The sequence below is a fragment of the Nelumbo lutea genome, chromosome 5 (assembly GCF_056320005.1).
Source record: "Nelumbo lutea isolate HS-2025 chromosome 5, American lotus-T2T, whole genome shotgun sequence".
Taxonomy (NCBI): domain Eukaryota; kingdom Viridiplantae; phylum Streptophyta; class Magnoliopsida; order Proteales; family Nelumbonaceae; genus Nelumbo; species Nelumbo lutea.
Genome location: NC_142688.1, coordinates 39,146,280 through 39,169,122, shown reverse-complemented (window position 1 = coordinate 39,169,122; position 22,843 = coordinate 39,146,280). Strand labels below are relative to the sequence as shown.

At 36.8% G+C, this 22,843-nt stretch overlaps 1 pseudogene across 1 annotated transcript; it reads left to right on the top strand.

Moving 5' to 3' along the window:
• The first annotated feature begins 18,516 nt into the window (after positions 1–18,516).
• On the top strand, positions 18,517–22,142 carry LOC148851848 (protein kinase STUNTED-like; annotated as a pseudogene). The gene is made up of 10 exons (XR_016099323.1): positions 18,517–18,956; positions 19,069–19,166; positions 19,279–19,516; positions 19,625–20,362; positions 20,455–20,703; positions 20,801–20,964; positions 21,060–21,139; positions 21,213–21,360; positions 21,455–21,604; positions 21,692–22,142. The product of XR_016099323.1 is annotated as a protein kinase STUNTED-like (transcript).
• Positions 22,143–22,843: the final 701 nt, after the last annotated feature.

Sequence of the window (22,843 nt, the reverse complement as noted above, 5' to 3'; positions counted from 1 at the left end):
CCTAATTGAGATACGTAACAGTATTTGACGTAGCTGATAAGATCTAGTCTATGAGAGCCCATGGAAAAAGGCATTAAGCGCAACATTGCAGAGCAGAGCTCTATTTGGTTTATCTTCTAGTATTCTCATATCAACATCACCTTCAAAAATTGGTTAAACTCATAGAGTATATTGAATTTCTTCTTATCTCAGTTACTAGTATTGTAGAATCTTTATACTTGTTTGTGTATTTCTACTTTTAACTTCTTTAGTTGTTCTTTATTTCTTCAAATAGTATATTAGAACCTTTATATTTTTCTGCGACTATCTACATTCAAGTTCATTAATTCCTTTTAAATTTCTTTAGTTTTTAGTCTTTCAACTAATTATTTCTTTCTCCTTGTTAGTTTCAAGATCTCGTTACGTTTCAATAGAAATCTCCTCCTAAGTCCCTCCTTTTAAATTTCAACTCTCCTTGTTTCTCTTGTTAACCGTTCTCTTTTAGTCTTTTCACTGCTTCCTTTCAAATCTTTATTACTTCTGATGATTTGACTTTCTACTCCCCCTTCTACAACCAGTTGGCTTCGTAAATCTTTACTTGTCAACTTAAAAATCTTTTTTGAAAATCTTACAAGAGTCTTTACTGTTTTTCTCCCTCTCAATTACCCTAAGTCACCCTTTCTCCACCTCTCTATTTTCCTCCTATTCTCTTCTCCAAAGTTAATCATGGAAGATTTGGATGCTCTAAATGTTGGGTTTCAAGATATGCTCCAAAATAACAATATTCCTGGTATTGATCTTGTTGACCTTCGCCCTCATATATCTGAAAATCTTCATCAATGTTGGGCATTCTCCTTTATACGTCGCCTTTTTCCACGTCTCACAAATTAATTTGATGATTTAGAACAAGGCCTTTATTCCCTGTGGAATCTAAACCAAGACCGCCTCTTAATGTCTCCTTTCCAATGAGGTCACTTTCATCTTTGTTTTCATTATGAGGAAGATTATATTCAAGTTTGGGATAATGGTCCTTGGTTATTAAATGGTCAATGGATCATTCTAAAGCCTTGGAGACCTGGTCGTTCTCAACATGAATGGCAACTGAACTAGATTGATGGTCACTTTTCATTATGAAGATCTTCCTTCAACATGTTTTGTTTGTGGTCAAGTTGGTCACTACTTTAGACGTTGCTCTCAACCTCTTCCCCGAGTATTTGGTCAATCCTATGAACAATTTTTCAACCAACGTTCTATGCATCATTCCGATCCCTGGTTAAGAGTAGAAATTCCAATGAGACGTAGCTGGAAACGTCCCTTATTTAGTAAATTTGTTAATCTGCATGCACCAGAATTTATCCCTCTTTCAACCACTTCCACCCTGACCACTCCTATACAACCCTAACCTTCCACTCACCCAACTGATACTACCCTTGCTAGAGTCATTTCGACCGGTTCGACTTCAGATCCATCTACTAGCAATCCTTCCACCTTAAGAGTCTCCCCTGAAACCTTCCATCTTTCACAGCATGCCTAGAATATCCTTTCTCATGTCTTTTCTCATGGACCTTCTGACCCTTCTTCCTCCAGAGGTAAACGTCCCTGCATTGACCTTCTACATCATTTAGAACTTGAGGAGTCCACTGACCTTCTTGTTTACGACCGACCTAAGTCCTCCTCTCGAAGTGACCAAACAAAGAGAATTTTGTCTATTGTTCCTGCTAACCTCAATGATGAGACAACTCCAAGCCAGAATCTATGAACACGGGAACATGCAGCTAATCTGGTTAGTTTCTTTTGTTACTTTTTCCATTATCTGAATAGGGCACTGGTGGATGGCCCCAAACAGCCACAATGTCTCCAATGTTGATTCAGAACTGGAACTGTCGTGGGGCAGAACGCCCTAAGGCAATTCAAGGTCTAGGGATTTTGGTTAAAAATCATAACCATATTTTATTTTTCTTTGTGAAACCAAAATCCCCTCTAACAAAATGTCTTTATTGACCCATCATTTTCATTATCCTAATGTGTTTCTTTTGCTGCCTGAAGGACGAGCTGGAGGGTTAGCAATATTTTGGAAAATTGGTTTAAATGCTTCTGACTTTTTCAGCCAACCAATGTATGTGTTTCTGAAAATATCTTCCACTCCATTGAGTAATGATTGGTTGTTAGGATTTATCTATGGACTTTCAATTAAAGCCCGTCAGAATGATTTTTGGTTTCAATTAAATCAAAGACTCCACCACTTGAATCCACCCTTCCTTTTAATTGGAGACTTTAATGAAGTAGATAATATTTCTATCCAAGATCCTTCTACGTCCAACAATCCTTACTGTCTCTCTTCTACTCAATATCGAAATCTAATATTCAATCATAATCTTATAGAGATTTACATTCAAGGTGGTACAAATAGGTGGTCTAATAAACGCTCTATTGGCCTTATCAGCAGAACGTTAGACAGAGTTATAGTCTCCCTTGATTGGATCTCCTTTTCCCCCATGCCACTCTTTCAACACCTGCAAAATGGGGATCTGATCATCATCCCCTTTTACTTGACTTGTCTCCTCTTAAAACCCAATATCCCAAACCTTTTAAATTTTTTGAAATGTGGATTTCAAATGAATCTTGTAAATTAGATATTTTAAATGGCTAGAACTCCCAAGTTAATGAATATGCAGGTTTTAAAATTTCCTCAAAACTGGATAAAATAAAGCACAATCTTATCAATTAGAGGAAATATAAATTTCTAGATCCCTATCATAAATTGAAGGATATTTAATCCCAATTATCTAGATGGAACAATCTAATCCTTCGGATCATCAGAATATTATGATTCTCTATAAGAGTTTTGATGAAAATCAAGACTCAACTACAAATTGAGAGTTTTTTGAGACAGATCAAGATAACCCTGGCTGAACCTAGGAGATAAAAACACTAACTACTTCCATAAGACTACAATTTGTCGCCAGAGAAGAAATGAAATGCAGGGAGTAAAAGATCATCAAGGAACTTGGATAACTGATCATAAAGATATTGGAGCCACTTTTATTGAGTATTTCTCTGAACTTTTTACTCAAAACCCACCTCGTGATCTGTCATTTGTTAATACTCTTTTTTCTCCTATTATTACTGAAGAGGAAAATCAAAGAATAACTACTATTCCATATGAAGAAGAAATTAAATCAACACTCTTTAGTATAAGTAGTCTCAAATCCCTAGGACCTGATGGTATTCCCGCTTTAGTCTACAAAGAATTTTGGGGTCTCATTGAACCTGAAATCATTGAATTTACTAGGGAATTTTTCCAAAATAAGAGACTATTAAAATGTCTGAATCATACATTTATTTGTCTTATTCCTAAAAAGGAAAATAGTACTACAGTCACTTACTTTCATCCTATCAGTCTCTATAATGTCTTGTATAAAATTCTTTCTAAGATTTCAGCAAATTGACTTAATATTGTCTTGGACAAGTGTATTTCCCCTCACCAATCTGCCTTTATTCCAGGAAGACAAATGACAAACAACACTATAGTTGCCCATGAAATGTTTCACTTTTTGAAGCACCATAAATGAGGCACAAATTTTGTGGCCATAAAACTTGACATGGCCAAAGCATATGACCACCTAGAATGGTCATTCCTTCTTGAAATCCTCAATTGCTAGGTTTCAATCAAGATTTTTATCAAATCATCTTTGAGTGCATTTCTACTGTTTCCTACTCTGTTTTGATCAATGCTACCCTAGAAGGAAAAATCTTACCCACTAGAGGGGTTAGACAAGGAGATCATTTATCTCCGTACTTATTCACTATAGCTATGGAATGCCTAACCAAAATGATTTCAATGGATGAAACGGATAACCAACTTAAAGGTATACAATTGTCCATACAAACCCCTATCATTTTCCATCTACATTTCACAGATGATATATTTTTATTTCTCAGAAGTCACAGAGATGAATTAGATAATCTAAAAACTCTTCTTCAACAATTTCAAGAAGCTTTAGGACAGTTTATAAACTTAGAAAAATCATGAATCTATTTCAGCAAAAAATACTCATCATAGGCATCAAAGAATGATTAAAAGACAACTCCAAATTAAAAACATTCCTAAAAATTCTAAATACCTTGGTCTACCTCTAATCTGAGGTAGGAATAAACACTCATAGCTTTCCTTTATTCTTGATAATTTAAAAAGCAAACTCAATAATTGGAAAGCCTCTTCTATTAGTCAAGCAGGGAAAATAGTCATTATCCAATCATTTCTTCAATCTATTCCTTCTCATGCTATGACAGTAGCCCAATTACCCAAAAAAACAATTAACAATATTGATCAAATTATTAAAAATTTTTGGTGGGGTAAATTTGAAACAAATCATCATTCGTACCACTGGGGACCTTGGCACAAGTTAACTCTTCCCAAATCTTACGATGGAATAGGCTTTCGACAAACAAAACTAGTAAATATAACTTTCCTAAAACACCTTGCTTGTCGATTCCTTAATGAACCTCAAAAATGGTGGGCTCAAATTTGGAAGTCCAAATACTTACCCCACAATACCTACTTTCCTTACTCCATTCCTAACACCAGTTCCTTCTTTTGGAAATCAATTGCACCTAAACTTCAAGACCTTTCTCATGAGGTTGGCCATGTAGTAATAAATAATTCCAATTAAAGTATTACTTCTTTCCCTTCAATACAAAATGAAGACAACTTTGCTATGGTAAGTCAGCCCATACCTTCTCATCTAATAAACATAACATTTGTTGACCTAATTATTGATGGACATTGGCATACATGTTTGATTCAAAACATTTTTCATACTAATCAAGTTTCTAAGATTCTCGATACTCTTATTCTTCCCAATAATACAACAATCCAATGGATTTGGACAAAACAATTCTTGAGTAAGTTCAAAACTTCCCTAACTTACATTGGTCTTATTCAAGGTTGTATCCCTCAATTATCAGGCCAATTAATTTGTTGTAACAAATAGATTTGATACCTGAGTTGTCCTCCCTGTAATAAACTTCTTTTTTGGAGAATTATTCATAATTTCATTTCAGTCAAAGAAAATTTTTTTTCTACTCAACAAGATAGATCTTGTATCTTTTGCCAAATGGAGGTTGAGTCTATTATCATTTATTCCTTGAATGCTCGTTTTCAAAATCAATTCTATTTGCTGCTCCTTAGAATATTCTATCTCCTGACATTCCTTATGACTCTTGGTTTAATTGTATCCTTGATCTTGTCCATAAAATTCCAAATAAAACTTTTCTAAGGAAAATCCTTTCTTGCTATGAATTTTCTTTATATTATATTTGGGTCATTTGGAAAACTAATATTATTTCTCAAAGTATTGCTCCATCTCAGTTGAATATAAACATAACACCAGAACCTCCTCCACAATTATGCTTACAGATTAAGGAAAATATTGATTGCATTATCTTCATTGATGCAGGAAAAATCAACCAACTTTCATATTCTTATGGTGTTATACTGGTCAATACTCAATTGAATTGTCTTCAAATTGCAAGAGGTAGACAAAGATTGAAATCAGTTGAGGAAGCAGAACTTTTTGCTATTTACCAAGAGCTATTGTTTGCTATAGCATTGGGAAAATCTCATCTTTTGCTATGTTCAGATTCTCAATTTGTCATCCAAGCACTTCAAGATCTTTCTTCTTTGCATTGGTCATTACTAAGTCTGTTAATAGAACCAAAAACTTGTTATCTTTTAGATCTTTTAAGTTACTTTATATAAAAAGGAGGTACAATATTCCGGCACATCAAATAGCTAAACTAAGTAAGCAATATATGCAAGAATCCTTTGTATTATCTAAGTGTACTCTCCTTTTTATCCCACTGTACAAAACTTTGTTTTTTGCTCCTTTTGTTAATATAATCTTTTACTTGTCAAAAAAAATTGGCATAGTTGATGTTTCACTAGTAATATGTGGGCCCATTTGGGAGGAGTAAACTGAAAATGCAACTTAACTGATTCACGTTCTTTGCTTTGGGCTCTCAATTTTTTACAAGCATAGCATAAAGAGCAGACCTTTTCATAGCTAGACTCAGGCTTAGTTTTTGCTAAAAACTTGAATGAATTCAGCCTAAATCTTGACCTAAACAGCCTGAAGCCCAACCCATGAATAGGTCTATTAATGCCTCATTCATTTTTGGAAAGCTATTTATTTAGGTAAATTCACTTATCTGAGTTAGTGTATTAGGTTTGTTCATTTTTCACATGGCTAAATTATACAACGATTATTTTATCTATGAAAAGTCATTATTAAAATAGACAAAATTGTTTCAATACATCTTATCAACTTTTTTCTCGTGTGTAGAAATTACCCATTTAGGAGATAGGTATTACTTACTCAGGTAAGTGATATAGATTTTGCCATAAATCCTACATGAATATAAAAATAAACATGGGAAAAGCGATCAATGAAAACCACAACCCCATTAACTAACTCCCCCACCCCACCCCCTAAAATCTGAAAAACGAACGGGGCCTAAAGAGTATCCATGTAGGGCCCTTGAAAGACATGAGAGGCCGGAAACATTTAAGAATATTTAGTTTGACAGAAAAAGAAAATGAAAAATGAGAAAAGAAAGTGTTTTGCTTATGTCTTATTTTTCTATCTAATATGCATAACCTAAACCTAAAATTCGATTTCCAAAGGAGAAACCACTCCCACCAAAACATTAAGGTGGTGTTTGGTTCCGTGGGCATTTATTGAAAAAATGCTGTCACTTTAGTACCACATAGGCATTTATGTTTAATGCATATGAAACAATATGAAACAATTGTTTGGTTTATCGTTTATCAAATAAATGGTAGAAAACTAAAACGCTTTGATTTTTGTGCATGGGGAATTTGGAGAAACATCAAATTCTTGTTTCCCCCAATGCCCTATCATTTCTTGAAACCAAATGCTGATGTGGTACACTTCAATCTATGGTGAAAACTAAAAAATGTTTAAAATGATGTCCAACCAAACAACAAAAACAGAAAATGTTTAAAGTGAAAATGTATAAATAAACGTTCAAAGTGAAAAGGTAGAAATAAACAGCCCAACCATAAACATACACGGAACCAAACACATACTAAATGTTAAAAAGGCAATAATGGATGTGATTTGGAATGGCCAAGTATTATGAGTGTAAACGGATCGAATTCGAATTGGATTAGGCAATATCCGAATTCGAATCTGATTAAAAAATTCAATATCCAACAGATATTGAAAATTAATATTCAAATTCAAATTTGATTAAATATTCGAATATTCGATTCGATTTGACTAATTAATTATTTAGATAGTTAATAAATATATAAAATAAATATTTTATTTATATAAAGTATGTAAATATATAAATTATTTATATAATTTAAATAATTGATCGAATTTATATATTTATCGAATTGAATCAGGTCATATCCAAATTAGAATCTGATTAACTATTCAATATGAATAGGATATTCGAATTTGACCGATTAAATATTCAAATTATTTAAATTATAATCGAATCACAAATTCAAAATCAGATTTTAGAATATCGTTGACACCCTACCAAGGATAACATAAATTCGCTGGCCATGTTTTGAAGTAGGATTCGACCAAAATAAGAAATAAAGTTATTTTGGAGGGCGGTGGTCAAAAGTTCAATAAAAAGCTAAAGTGATAGGTATGCATAAATAATAGGAGACCCCAACCCATTAACCCAACCTAACAGCATCTTTTTGGGTCGGGTCATGCCGTCTTCTGGTTCGGGTTGCTTGATAGGGGACCTAACCCAACTTTCGAGTCAGATCGGGTCCGTAGGTTGAATCGATTTTTTTGTTAGGTCAAAGGCTCAAAGCCTACCATGATGTTTATGGCCTTCTAGATATCAACCACGTGCTCAATTATTAAGGCCATAGATCGTAACTAACCCTATTCGCTATTTGTGGTTGGAAACTCGATTTTTTTAAAAAAGTTCCCCTTCGTATTAGTTCAAAAAAGCATTGATAAGCAACAATATCTCAATGCTTTTTTGAACTAATACGATTGGCTTTCAGTCTATGTGATGAATTAATTACCATATTTTCAAAATTCTTCCTATATCATATCTTTTTCCATCATAGATTTTTTTCTTGCGAATAGTTTGATTCATGTTCACTTCTGCTTGAAGATAAAGAGACAAAAACTACAATTGCCAAAATTATAAAAAAAAAATACATAGAAAATAGCCAAACAATTTTTTTTTTAATTTCTTTAAATTTATTAAGGGCTACACAACAAGGGGTAAACCATCACTGAACCCCTAAACCCCCCAGTCCTGGTGGCAACAATATTTAATCCTAAGTTTTTGCTACAATGAAACCAAGATCCTATCAACTGAGCCACCAACTAGATAGTAGAAAATAACCAAGCAATCAATCAACATTAATTATGGAAATGCATAAAATTACAATGATATGGTAAAAAAAGATATGTTATAAATATATCCCAACAACCAAATCAAATACAACCACTCTTACCAAAAAAAAAAAAAAATCAAATACAGCCACCACCACACCACTTTAAACGAGGTTATATCCTTAAAATTGAAGCCCCAAGTTGTTATGTCGTTAATGGTGGATGTCAAGTACTATTATTATATATTTCTAATTTACAGAAAAACTACCATATCAAATCTATTTTTATCACCATTATACTATCTTGTTGTTGGTACAAAAATTATTTTTATATATATCATAAAAAATTAAATCAAAATATCATATATGATTAATGTTATTGAGACAAAAATTCAAACTATAATTATAAACAAACAGATGCAAAACTGAGCTGAATCTGGTTCAAATTTGCATTGCGAACAAACACAGCCTTCAGCCTTCGTACATGTCCCCATTTTGCCAAGTGATCAAAAATATCAGAAAGTATGGACATACCCAATGCAGATTTCTGAATTCTAATGCAGACCTATAAACATTCAAAATGTCAAAAACCCCCCACTCTATACATCACTCCCCGCTGGTGAATTGGCATCAATTCCAAACTGGCACCCACCCCAACAATACTTTGGGCCTATGAATTCTGACACTGGACTGAACAGTCATTTTCCCTCAAAAACATTGATTTTCTTCCCCTAATAATGTGAGAGTACTTAGCTTGCATTCTTGCTTCTATTGTTAATAGATGACATAGCTAGGCAGGTGGAGTGGTCCATGATGGCTATCTTAATTTTTTGTTAAAGAAATATAGAGTGCACCTAACAGGGAAGGATTGGGCTTCACCCTCTAACCCAAGAAAGAATAAAATTTCCTTTTCTACAATAAAATCTACCTTCTTAAAGCCCTAGCTGTCCATGAAGGGCTTAAGGCTCCTGTTTGGTTCATAGGAATAGGGGTCCGGAATCGGAATTGGAATGGGCTATCCGATTCCATTTATTTGATTGGATGGAATCGCAATCCCATTCTCATTTTTGCTGGAATGGCATTCCCCCATTTAAGAGAATGGTCATTCCCTGCCCCTCCCTTGAAAATAAAATACCATTCTTTGCTGATTTTAATTCCTATTTTCATTCCTTTCTGAATCAAACAAAGTATGGGAATGGACCATTTCAATTCCGATTTAGGAGGATTTCAATTCCAATTCCAACTGTAAGCTAAACAGACCCCAAGTTTGCTGGGGAGCTCGGCCTCTCAACTTTCTTGCTTGGAGGAGATGTTCTAAATGTCATTTCTCTCTTGTTCGACCACTCATCTGTGGTTCCTCAGCTGCTTGGCACTTGACTTTTAGTCATAGTGGATTTCAGGAGACTTTTGAACTGATTTTCTAATCCTACGCTCCCTTTGACTCGTACAGAAATTCGCATGGCCTGGCATGAAATTTAGGGTCCATTTAGTTCGTATCAAAATTGCAACAAAGAAAGGCTATAAATCTCACTTTTCTTTTCTTTTGTTTAACCCTTAGACTAATATCATTCATCATCAAAACATTATATTTCTCCTCAATATTAGAGATAATAAAGCCAGAAATGTTGGACCAATACATCATAAGGTTTGCCTGGTTTAATAGAAAATAAAGGAGAAATAGAAAGAAAGTTATAAAAGAATCTCAAAGATTTTGTTAAGGAACTTTACCTCAACTTTAGTTTCAACCCAAAAATATGAAAGCAATAACTTTCTGCAGAGTCAATAAATGAGCAACGAAGTAGATAATCCACTTTTCCTAGCTACGACGAAACGGACACACAAGCATAGCAGCATGGTCTCTGATAACAACCCCTAACCCCCGAATTACCCTTAGATGGTGGATCCGTCGACGTTAGTTCTGATGTTCTGATCAGCATGAGATTGTTACTCTCCAAAACTTGCATCAGAGGAATAGAAATTAACATGTTTTCACTTAATCCAGTATATTATTTGTAGTCTGTTGATGGGGTTTGTCGCTTCTTTGGAGTATTCCACTTGATTTTTCTTTGTCACTTGATGTCTTTCCGGCAGAATAGCTTTTGCTTAAAAGCTATTCTTATCATTCAAAACACCTTTTTTGGCTTATTATAGTTTTTCTATAGCCCAAAACTTAAAAGCAAAAGCTTATCCAAATGCGACATTAGATTACTTCTCCTAAAATCATCAAGTCCTACTGATAGAGAGGGTTTGCCTTTCTGTGCACCTTTCTTAAAACCGACATGCATCAGATTCGGTCAGCAACGCTCATTCAAACAGTTTTATAGTCTTCTATTGGGAATATCTCAATATTTATGTGTTTTATTTCATGGAAGATATTTCCAGTGTAAGATTGCAAGAGACTGTCCGGATTGTATGAACATAGACTTGGACTGACCGAACTCCTCAAAACATAGGTTATACAGTCATTGGCTTTTTAAGAGATTTCTTGAACTTTAGTAGGATCTTTGGTCTTTACCATTTTTTTTTTAATTCGGATTGGCTGAACATAATGCCTGTATAGCAAGCTATGAAACCAATGATAACGCCACACACCATTGAATGGTTGAATGGTTGTATAGTTATGACTGGTGTGGAGTGTTATCATTGGTTCCATAAACTGCTATTTTTTATTTTTTCATCAAATAGATTTGTATTTACAATCTGGTGTGGGGCGTTATGATTAGTTCCATAGGCTGTTGAACAATTATTGTGTTCAATTAATCCTATCTGGAATTTTTTTTATTTGCATTAAATAGATTTGTATGTACAATCTTTCCGAACAGAGACTGTCAACCAATTTGATCCATCCCCGTATCCATACCATATATAACCCCCCAACCCTAGTGACAATAAAAACTGACCTTTAGTCTCTGCTACAATGAATCAGAAATCCTACCAACTGAGCCCTTCTTCCAAGATTTGCTAAGTTATGAGATTCATCATGTCTATAAGGAGGCCAATTCAGTCTCATGATCTGGCACATCATGCTCTTTCTACTCAAGCACCGTTGGCTTGATTCCTATTTTTTATTGAATGGAATTGGCTACGAGCTCAAAAAATACGGAAATCCCGTGATAAGATGATTTAGCATTTTTTTTACGTATTTTTACTTTATATTTATGGTGGAGATATTTGGAATGATCAATATAAATTTGTGAAAGAAAAAATTTTCTACTCAAAATGTTTTGAAAAGTCTTTGAGTTCATGAATATAAATAGCTAATTTTACCTAAAACATCAAATTTGATATTTCTGCATTTTTCTAACTAAACGAGACTTGTGTATACTGTAACAACACATATTTATCCTAAAATTTTATTAATCAACTTAAAATGCAACCACAAAACATCAAAATTGGGTTCAACCAACCATTTTGACATGGCTAAAATTAGGCTATGCGACACTCTTGATTCTTCCAACCTAATCAAATAATCATTGCTGCTCGATCTGTGACAGTCAACTATGTGGTGTGGTGTGGACAGAAGAACTAGAAAAAGTAGAGCAACAAAGAACAAACTGGGCAAAATTGCATCATTTGCGAGTACAAAATCTTGTTGACCTGGAAGGGGCCAATAACCCCATTGCATTATCCTCTCTTTTCTTTCTTTTCATGCCTAATTTGTTTGTTGGTATTTAACAGAGAGGTAACCATGATATGGTGTTAGTTTGCCACTGTATTGGGCCATACAATAATCAAGGATATCAGAGATTATCAATTATGCAATACGGATAAATAACTTACCCTACGTTCATAAACACTCTCTCCCTATTTAATTTATGCTTTTAAATTTTGGTTTTAACTTTTTTATATATAAAAATATTAAAATTTGAAATTTGAGATTAAAAAAGGGATTTTTTTTGCGAAAAATAGTGGGGCAGGCACTTTAGGACACAGAGATCTCAAAATTTTATTCAAAATAAAAATATATATATATATATATATATATATATCTTAATCGAATATCAGAATACAAAATTATGACCTCTTGAAGTTTACATATATAATTAATATGTAATTCACAACCCGGTGATCAGGTCACTGATTCAATGGTTCAACCATCCTAATCAATAGAATGGTCATGCTGAATTTTATAAGCATCGGACCCGGAAAGTCGACCTGGTGACGATTTGAACGATTTGACCATCTAGATCAACAATGGGTTAAAAACATTGGATAAGAAACCGAATTTGTTGGGGCCAGAATAGGAGTGGCAAATTCACATATAAGCCCCATGTACACATGTCAGCATACGGTGAAAACATTTCTCATTCTAGTCATTAGAAGACACGGATGGGATATGCCGTTGGGCGCGTTCCGCCAACGTGATCTCCTTGGGTAGGAATTCAATCACAATTTAATAGGAACTGTACCATATCCATTAGCTTTACCAGCTGGCAGCTTCCTACCCTTACAAAACCAATTTGACCCATCAGTGTTATCAACCCTCCATCTTATCGAATCTCCTCTCATCAGGAGATGACTTTGGTGGGACCCCCACGTCACCCACCAACGTACGAGACCCTAAAACACTGTTTGTGTCATAAGGGATCTCTACCAGTCTATCCGGTTACTGTACCAAGCCATAACTCGCCATCCATACTCTGAAGGGAATGTCGGTGGACTCCGGAGAGACAATCAGTAAGATACTTTCCCTAAATCCAAAGGACGAATTACAATACATCAATCCCTCTCATGGGGACCCACAGGGTCAATCCTATGGGTCCACGAGGACAGAAGACCACATGTGGCTGATTTAGATTTGCCAGTGGCTACGAGGCAATGCCCCCAGCTACTCCATATGGGGAAAACCCTCCAACCGTGACGTGATCCACACCCACAGGATCAATCCTATGGGTCCACGAGGACAGAAGACCACATGTGGCTGATTTAGATTTGCCGGTGGCTACGAGGCAATGCCCCCAGCTACTCCATATGGGGAAAACCCTCCAACCGTGACGTGATCCACGAGATGAACGGTTCGATATGCTTAACCGATTGGATTGATTACACATTCATGAGAGTAAGTGCTCACTAAAGACAAGAGATGGGCCTCTGAGTAATGGAGTCCATCAGTCCAAGGTCCAAGCCAACCTACCCACGGGCCACGGTTGCTTTTCCTTGTGAGATTTTGGCCTGTTGCAAAAACCTTTAAGAATTCGAGCGAGGGAAGGGCTAAAAAGCCTAAAATTAGGTGCGAATTGGGGTGAGTGTTGAATCCATGGATCAATTAATCGGTCGCATCAAGTATCTAAATACTCTTAGCCCCATTTTTTTAGGGTATTTTATTTGCCGGTTAAATGAGATAATTATCATTTTAGTCATAAAAAATTATTATTAAAATGAGCAATTTTATCACATTTAAATATTGACAATTTTTTCTCTTAGTGAAAATTTTAAGAGATAGGTATCATTTATTCACGCAATTGATGTCTTGAAACTATGAACTTTTTGTAAATCTTACATAAATCTGAAAGAAAAAAAAAATGATATCTCTACCAATGAGAATCAAAACCTTATTGACCAAATTTCTCCCTCCAAAAATCCAAAAAAGAAAATAAAGGAACCCTTAAAAATTGAGAGGAACCCAACATTTTACAACAAAACTCAATTCAATTCGATCTAAATTAAGTTTTAAATCAAATTCCAATCTAATATATAGGCTTGCTTTCTAATATATTACAACTTCAACTAGTATTTTTAATTCAAACCAAGTTCTAAACCCAGCTCAAGTCACATACTTTTATATTGAGCCGAACCAATAAAAAATTCCAACCTTATCCCCTCAAATACCTTTACAAGTAACCACTGAAATAAAAAACATTTTTCTTCCATCCCGCCTTTTGGCGCGACTATTTAACTAATCACCCTTCTAATTTTAATGAATTAACTTATTCATAATTAATTAAATATAAAATGTATTTACATTTTCTTCCGGCTCAAGATACTCTTACCACGCTCCATGCATCATACACGCCTTGGGCCCTCCATTGTGAATTTGTGATCTATCAATCGTTGTGAGTTGTGATCATAGATATGGAAGAATTCGATTGTTGTTATGAAGTTATCTCCTGGTGGGCCCAGTTGAGTGGTCCTATCAAGACTCATAAATTGTATGCCACGTGTAAAGTTAAACATCTGTTGAGTCCATCATGTACAGGATACACACAATAAGATGTGCAACCACTACTGCATCGTGGTTGTGCATGATGGGCCCACCAACGTTGAAAAATAAATTGGGTAAATCTAAGAACTAAGATAAGAGAAGCAAATCTCAGATGGGGAGACGGAGAGGAGATCCCATTTCCACCTGGTCCCTTGATTTCCTAGATTTAAGGTGATGGGTAATGGGCCCACAAAAAATATTTAACTATTTGAGTCAGACACATAATTAATACTTATCAAGTCCGTTTAAGCAAATTCTGAGATTAAATTGATTAATTAATCCGCCGACCAGTGCATCGTGGGGGAGGCGAGAGCACGTGAGGTGATGATGGTAGTGGAGCCCGCGTTATTTGGGGTGGCCCAGTGGACCATGAATTAGACGGGGATGGGGCCCACCTCACCACTTCGCTGTTCCTCTCTTGAAATTTTGGACTCATGCTAGTAGTATGGTACCTTCTCTGAGATGATTAACCATTCGACCGAGCGTTCAGTTTGAATAGTCGGACCATTTGATTCGGCAATCAGACCCCTAACCGGTTCGATCACCGGGTCGGTTTTAAAAACCTTAATTTCTATTATCAGGCTGCATTCATGCTTGAACTAGACTTATTTGGAAAAACTCAAACCTGACCTGAGAAATAATCGAGCTCAATTTTTAGAACCTGAACCCATGGACTTAAGATAGGTCGGGGCAGGCCACCCATCATGCTACCTAGCATTGAACGGCTCTAGATCTAACTATGATAATATTAAGGGGATGTTTTGGAACCGTAGTTGTTTTTCAAAAAACAGTGTCACATCGGATCCACATAGGCATTTCAACAAATGCCCATGTATCTCATTGTTTGGTTCAGCCGATTATTAAAAAATTAGGCATGCCTCAAAAATCGAGACATCACCAATGCATTAAACACCGGTGAGCCGTTTTCCACAATGGTTGATTGATGTGTATCTTATGCGGTGCTTACCTGTTAGTACATACACAAAAAACGGTGATAAAAATCACCTTACCAAATACCATAATATTGCTCACTGCCTACGTGGCATAAGCATTTTTTTTTTTGAAAAACGGGTCTTGGAAGCATGAGCATTTTTTCTTAAAATTCGGTCCCAAAAAGCGCCCATGCTTCCAAACACCTTGTAAGCATGTCAGTTAACCATCAAATTAGAACCCATATGTGTATTTTTCTCATTTTGGGGTTTAATATCAATAAAAGTAATATATTTAAAAAAATCAAAAATATGTTAACTTTTTAAAAATAATATCAATAAAGTGCAAAAACACTGTTCATCATCTTCTTCTTGCTATTTGTTCACCAGAGCCGCCATCCACCGCCGTCTGCCACCACCTCCGCCTCCACCTTCGACAATGTTGCTAGAGGTGGTGGCGGTGGCGCTAGTGATTTCTCTGTCCAACGCCATCACCTACGCGCACCTCCGCCTCCGACAACGTTGCCAAAGATGGTGGAGACAGAGGTGGCGGCGACGGGCAGAGGAATGAGCACTAGCGCCGCCGCCGCCACCTCTACCTTCGGCCACCTCCAACAACATTGCTGGAGGCGGAAGCGGAGGCGGACGACAACAAACAGTGGTGGCGGGCAGTGATAGATGGCGGCGGACAATGGTTCTGGTGAACAAATGACAAGAAGAAGAAGATAAACAGTGCTTTTGCACTTTTTTGATATTATTTTAAAAAGTTAACCTATTTTTTATTTTTTAAAATATATTATTTTTATTGATATTAAACCCCAAAAATTGCCCTTATATGCTAAAAATCCTATTTAAAATCTATAAGCAATCAATCCATACCAAATTGATGTTGGTTTATAATTGGTTAATGTTTGTCACGTATAGAGGTTGGTCAAAAAGTAACCAGACAAAGTGACTTATTTGTTTTTCTTTTTTTTTTTCATTTTAACACATAAGCTCAGCGTGAATTATTTTGTTAATTAACATGACAATAGAAATACTACTATCAATGCTGAAGTTTGACCAAGAACATATTTTCCTGAGGAGATGTCATTCGGTTAGCATTTTCTAATGAAAGCATTTATTTATGTTTAGAAAGTATTTTTCCTTTGTTATCATTTTTATCTTTGGGTTTTGTGCGCTGATAGAGGCATTTTAATCTCACAACAGTTTGAGTAGTTACCTTCTTTAATGCAAAGTGATTTGTTCAGCTAGGAAAATGAAAATGATAATACTTAAAGTCGCATTTGGCATTCTTTATTTTAAGTATTTATCTAGTTTTTACAGTTAAAATGCTCTTGTGAAAAATGAGTTTTTGAAAGATAAATCTTTAAAGTAAAGAATGCCAAATGCAGCCTTAGAGAGAATTGGCCTAAAATTTATTCGAGGGATGCAAAAGAAGGTGAGAAAGTTGGTCAACTCTCCTTATTCCCATCAAAAGAACGAGACCTTACTAGGGCATGAATAAGAGATAAAATTTTGGATCTATAACTTGCCACCTGTCCCATTTTAATTAAAATTAATAAAAATAAAATCATGCTGTCAATATTTGAACGAGTGATGAGTAAGGCTATGTAATAATGTCAGAAATGTTAGAAAATTATGTAATCATCCTATCCTTTGAATACCCTACACGTGGCAAATTACGTGAGTCCTATGTTTTAATAATGGTTTTAGTGGCATATTTTAAGCACATTTCATAGATAGCGATCCATCTTGAATCAGGCTGAGTTCATACTAAACCCTCCCCCCTTTATTTACCAACAAAAGTTAGAAAAATATTCTAGTCCAAACCATTTTTTATTTTTTATTCACGATTCTGGTCTCACCAGCGTCCCATTGAACAATCAACATCAGATAAGCATGCAGCATTATATAATATATACCGCCAATCAAACCTAGCAAAGCCTTGTTTCATCAGTAAAAGCAATTTAATACTAACCAGGCCTCATGATTCATACACTACCCAATGAACCAGAAAACGTATGGAGCAGGTGTTCACTTAAATATCCACAAATTCATAGAAACAAGTAGGCATCGTCCCTCGACTCTCTGATTAGTGCTCTGCTAAAAGCACAGAGCAAAACGACCTGCGATAAAGTTAAAATCCAGAATACCAACAAGGAGCAGTGGCGAATGCTATGGCGGTATGGCCCTCGTGATTCTTGTACCCAGTCTCGGTACTCATACGAACAAACCATTAAAATGCGTTTTCTCAGATAAATCCAAACAAGGCGCCTAACTTGTGCCAAAGCCCAGAATGTAAATCAAAATCCGTGAGCCCCGTAGAGAGATTGGTCAAATGGTTCAGTCCTTTGCTTCCTCAGACGTGATTGAACGGATTCAGCTGTAAACCTCATCCATTGGATTGGAATATTTTGGGTTGATGAAGATGGTACTCCTGTTAAAGTCAAATTTCGCGAAAAGGGTAAGGGAGGGGCATTAGACTGGTTCAAAATGTGCTTTAAAGAGAGGGACCCTTTCGGTATATCAATAAATAGTAAGGGTACTTTTGTCATTAGAAAACTGACTTTTCTTTACTCTCTACAGTTGTTCGCCGGTGGAACTAATAAAGAGTAATGATAACCTACGGTACAACAAAGCCACTTACGTTGCTAAAGGCAAGCAAAGCATGAGGGATATGATTCCATATTCTCCTTTTAGGCATTAATGGCCTCATCACCGCCCATAAGAATCCAAGATTAGACGCGAATAGATAGGGCCCACAAGTTTAATCCATCCAAAAACTCAAACTGTGGGGCTAATGATGTAAAAACATGGTCATATCTATTCGCTTCTAATCTTGGATTCTTATGGGCGGTGATGATCCAACGGCTTCAGGTATTACATCATCGTTGTTTTTTAACCCAGCAGCCCAGCTTTTTCACCGCTTGGCTTGTGGGTCCTACAGAATTGTGGAACGAACGGTCGAGATTGATTAAAAAGATGTATTAGATATGATTTATGATTTATTGTCGGGACTCATACTGCGGGCTTAACAACACTTTCTCTTTCCCTGAGAAAGGTGGACGGAAGCAAGCAACAGCGGTTAACGGGTTAAAAGGCATCCCATCCTCAACGAAGATATAAAATCAGTTATTCTCAGGCAGAAAATGTGTTTGACGAATTGATGGACCGGAGAGTAACGACGGGAGAGAGAAGAGGGCGATTGGGATCTAAGGGATCAGAAGAAGCGCAATGACTATTATGAGAACTCTCCCCGTCGGGGAAGGTCGCGGCGAGGGTTGTGGTGGTGGTGGTGGTGGTGGCGGGGGCGGTGAGGGCCGCACGGTTGTGGTGGGAGTGAAGTTGGATCAGCAAAGTAGAGAGTTGCTAACGTGGTCTCTCGTCAAAGTCGCCCAGCCTGGAGATCGTGTTATTGCTCTTCATGTTCTCGGCAATACGGGTAAGAGAAGAAACTGAGAATAGTCAATAAATAGTTGGTTAAATAACCAACAAATTATCCGTTGGTTTTTCATATTGTTGATTTAAATTTGTGGGTTTTTGATTTTTCGCAGAAATTCTTGATCGAGAGGGCAAATCGTCTCTGCTGTCGCTGGTTAAGGCTTTTGATTCTGTACTTGCTGTTTATGAAGGTTTCTGCAACCTGAAACAGGTTAAATTTCATCGCTCCCTCCCTCCCTCTCTCTCTCTCTCTCTCCCTCCCTCCCTCCCTCCTTATTTTCTTAATTTTTGTTGTGGAGTCTGATTTGGTGGAAGTGTTGAAGGTGGATCTTAAACTTAAGATCTGTAGAGGTTCATCCATCCGAAAGGTTCTGGTGAGGGAAGCGAAATCCTATGTGGCTAGCAAGGTCATTGTTGGGACTGCTACTCAGCATCACACAATTGGGTCGTCGGTTTCGATTGCGAAGTACTGCGCGAGAAAACTCTCCAAAGATTGTTGGGTTCTTGCGGTTAATAATGGGAAGGTCGTATTGGAAAGAGAGGCAACTTCGGCATCCACTGGTGGCTCATTATTATTATTTTTTTTTCTGTATTTTTTTCTAGTTTTTAGATTCACTTTCATGTTGATTCAGAGTGGATTTCTCTCTTAATTTTTACTTCTTGTGGCAGGAGTGGAAGAACGCCCGCGCAAGAATTTTCTTACTTCAATTCATCGGTCACTGAGTAAAAATTCTAAAGTACTAAGTGATGCAACTGCCACGGCAACGGCAGAAGTTGACACGGTATATAATGAGGAAGCTGCTCGAAATTCTGAGGCGGACTTCTTGAAATCCGTGGCGGAGAGTTTGCCAGTTGCACTGAAACGGAATTGTTCAATTTGTGCGCCGGACTCTATTTCACGGGATACCCATTGTTCTAGAACTGCAGAAGAGCCTAATGGTTGCGATAGTGAAGGCAATTCTTTGGCATTGGTACCAGTACAGACCATAGAGGTTGCATCAAGTTCAATTTCTCTGCTGATTCGAGAAGTTCCAGAGTTGAGACCCGGTTGGCCACTTCTTCGCCGTGCAATTTTACCTGACCGGAAGGCTAAAGGTTCAGCAAAATCTTCTGTAAAGCAGATCTCTGTAGTTCAGTGGGCAATGCGGATACCCGGTAGGAATTCTTCGGCAGCAGTGCATCCTGATTGTAAACAAGCTTCTTGTGATAAGGACGAAGATTGTTCTTCCAATTTGGATGGACAGAACGGTGCAATTGTTCCAGTGGATACTGATGCTATCGTGCCTCCAGCTTCGCCTAACAATAACCTTCCAAAAGAATTAGAAAGTCTACACGAGAAATACTCGGCCACGTGCAGATTATTCAATTACCAGGAGCTTGTCTCTGCCACTTCTAACTTCACGACAGGTTTGTTTTCAGTTTCATGATTATATGATATAATTTTGAATTATAATATGTTAAATGGGGCTTCTTTATAATGTTCTCATCTCTAATTCCAGAGAATTTGATCGGAAAAGGAGGTAGTAGCCGGGTTTACAGAGGGCATCTTCCTGATGGCAAGGAACTTGCTGTGAAAATTTTGAAGCCATCCGAAGATGTACTGAATGAGTTTGTTTTGGAAATTGAGATAATTACTGCTTTACATCACAAGAACATCACATCCCTCTTTGGGTTCTGTTTTGAGGAGAACAATCTTCTCTTGGTCTATGATTTCCTACCCAGAGGAAGCCTAGAAGAGAACCTCCATGGTACATAACCTTCTTGTTTATCTATCGACTAAATTTGCTGGTTCCTGTTGTCTTATTGTATGATTTACTATGTATTCTATTATCTGGTGTTTATTAGGTAATAAAAGGGACGATTCAGTATTTGGTTGGAGTGAGAGATATAAGGTGGCACTGGGTGTTGCCGAGGCATTGGATTACTTGCACAGTCGAAGTGATCAAGCTGTGATCCATAGGGATGTGAAATCATCTAATATCCTTCTTTCCGATGATTTTGAGCCCCAGGTGCTATTCTTTTAAAATTTTCTAACCTCCCATCTGGAGTAACTGCAGTTGTAAATGTCACCCATTACTCATGTCATCCTTGTTTGTTTCATCAGCTGTCGGATTTTGGACTTGCTAAGTGGGCTTCTTCCTCATCATCCCATATAACTTGCACCGATGTTGCGGGAACTTTTGGGTTTGTATCCACTCATCCTCTAGCTTCCTCATGACTTTTTCCTGGGAATTAAATTAAAATTTTTCTTTGGCAGATATTTGGCTCCAGAATACTTCATGTATGGCAAAGTAAATGACAAAATTGATGTCTACGCATTTGGTGTTGTGCTTCTTGAACTGCTTTCTGGGAGGAAGCCTATCAGCAGTGATTGTCCAAAGGGCCAGGAGAGCTTGGTTATGTGGGTAGGTCTTTCTGCATATTCTTGGTGTGGTTTCTTTGGTTTGAAACTTACCTTTTACTTTTCAGCTTATAATGTTAATTTGATGGCATAATCAGGCAAAGCCAATTCTAAATGGAGGGAAGACAACCCAATTGTTGGATCCATGTTTAGGTGATAATTATGACCCTGATCAGATGGAGAAGATGGTTTTAGCTGCTACCCTCTGCATCAGACGTTCACCTCAGTCTCGGCCTCGAATTGGCCTTGTAAGCATCTTCTCTACTTTTTTTTAGCATTTCTGATAGGATTGATGTTCTAATTATTACAATTCTGTTTTTCTTTATTGATGATAGGTGTTGAAGCTCCTTCAAGGTGATGCTGAGATAACCAAGTGGGCAAGGATGCAGGTGGATGCTTCAGAGCAGTTTGATACTCTGGATGATGAAGCAGTCCCTCCTCCTAACATCCAGTCCCATCTTAACGTTGCATTGCTTGATGTTGAGGATGACTCACTCTCCATTAGCAGCAGTGAGCAGAGTGTCTCACTGGAGGACTACCTGCAGGGGAGGTGGAGCCGCTCATCAAGCTTTGACTAACTTCGGTTCAGCAAGGAAAGATGAACACCATCTTTTACTTGTGTAATTCTTTTTTGTAAATTCTTTTGGGTTTTGTTGTCTTTTGCACTTACAGTTTTCTATGCTTTTTTCTAAGTAGGTCTTGGATGAGAGGTTGTTGCAGAAGTTGTGCCCTCCTCCTTGACTTACTAGTAGTAATGTCTCAGTCCCTATTTGTTTGGGCTGATTTTAGGAACCTTTATGCCAGTTCTCTTAAGTTGTTCTTAATCAGAAAGATTAAGAGCTGAATGTAGTTGAAATTCTCAGTTGATGTGAGCACAAGTAACCAATTCTCAACATATTATACCTGAAGAAGAGAACAGAGCAAGCTTTCCTGATAGTTAATGAATTTGGCTCTGCTGTAGTTTCTTTACGTGAACGTAGTTTCTTGTTCAGCAAATGTTTCACCATGACTCTTACTATGAAGTTTCTTCTTTAATCGTTCCAAAAGCTCGGTTACTTGGTTTCTAAGTTCTAACCCCATTTGTTAATGACATACATGAGTTCACTTATTGCCCTTCAGTGGGCTACAATTTTTTTCTGGTTTTTTTAATGGGTAGCTGATGGGGGTTAATAAAGATATCAAACTAGAAAGAGATGGATAAGAACAAACTTCCAACTGTTATCGAATTCAGTGTTGTTTGATTGTTTCCATTGTCTCCCCTCAATATCCAACCCCACCACCACCAGAGCACAAGCCACAGCGAAAGCTAGATGTAAAGTAGAACTAGAAATTCCAACTCACCAGAGCAAAAACCACCATGAGGTGGAGTACTTTCTTTTTGAAATCTCTATCGTATCCCTTGTGCATCTAAAATACTGCATACTAACACCCGTTTTTCATCTCTATCTTCATTTCCATCTACATGCGGTTGGATACATGAATCCCGT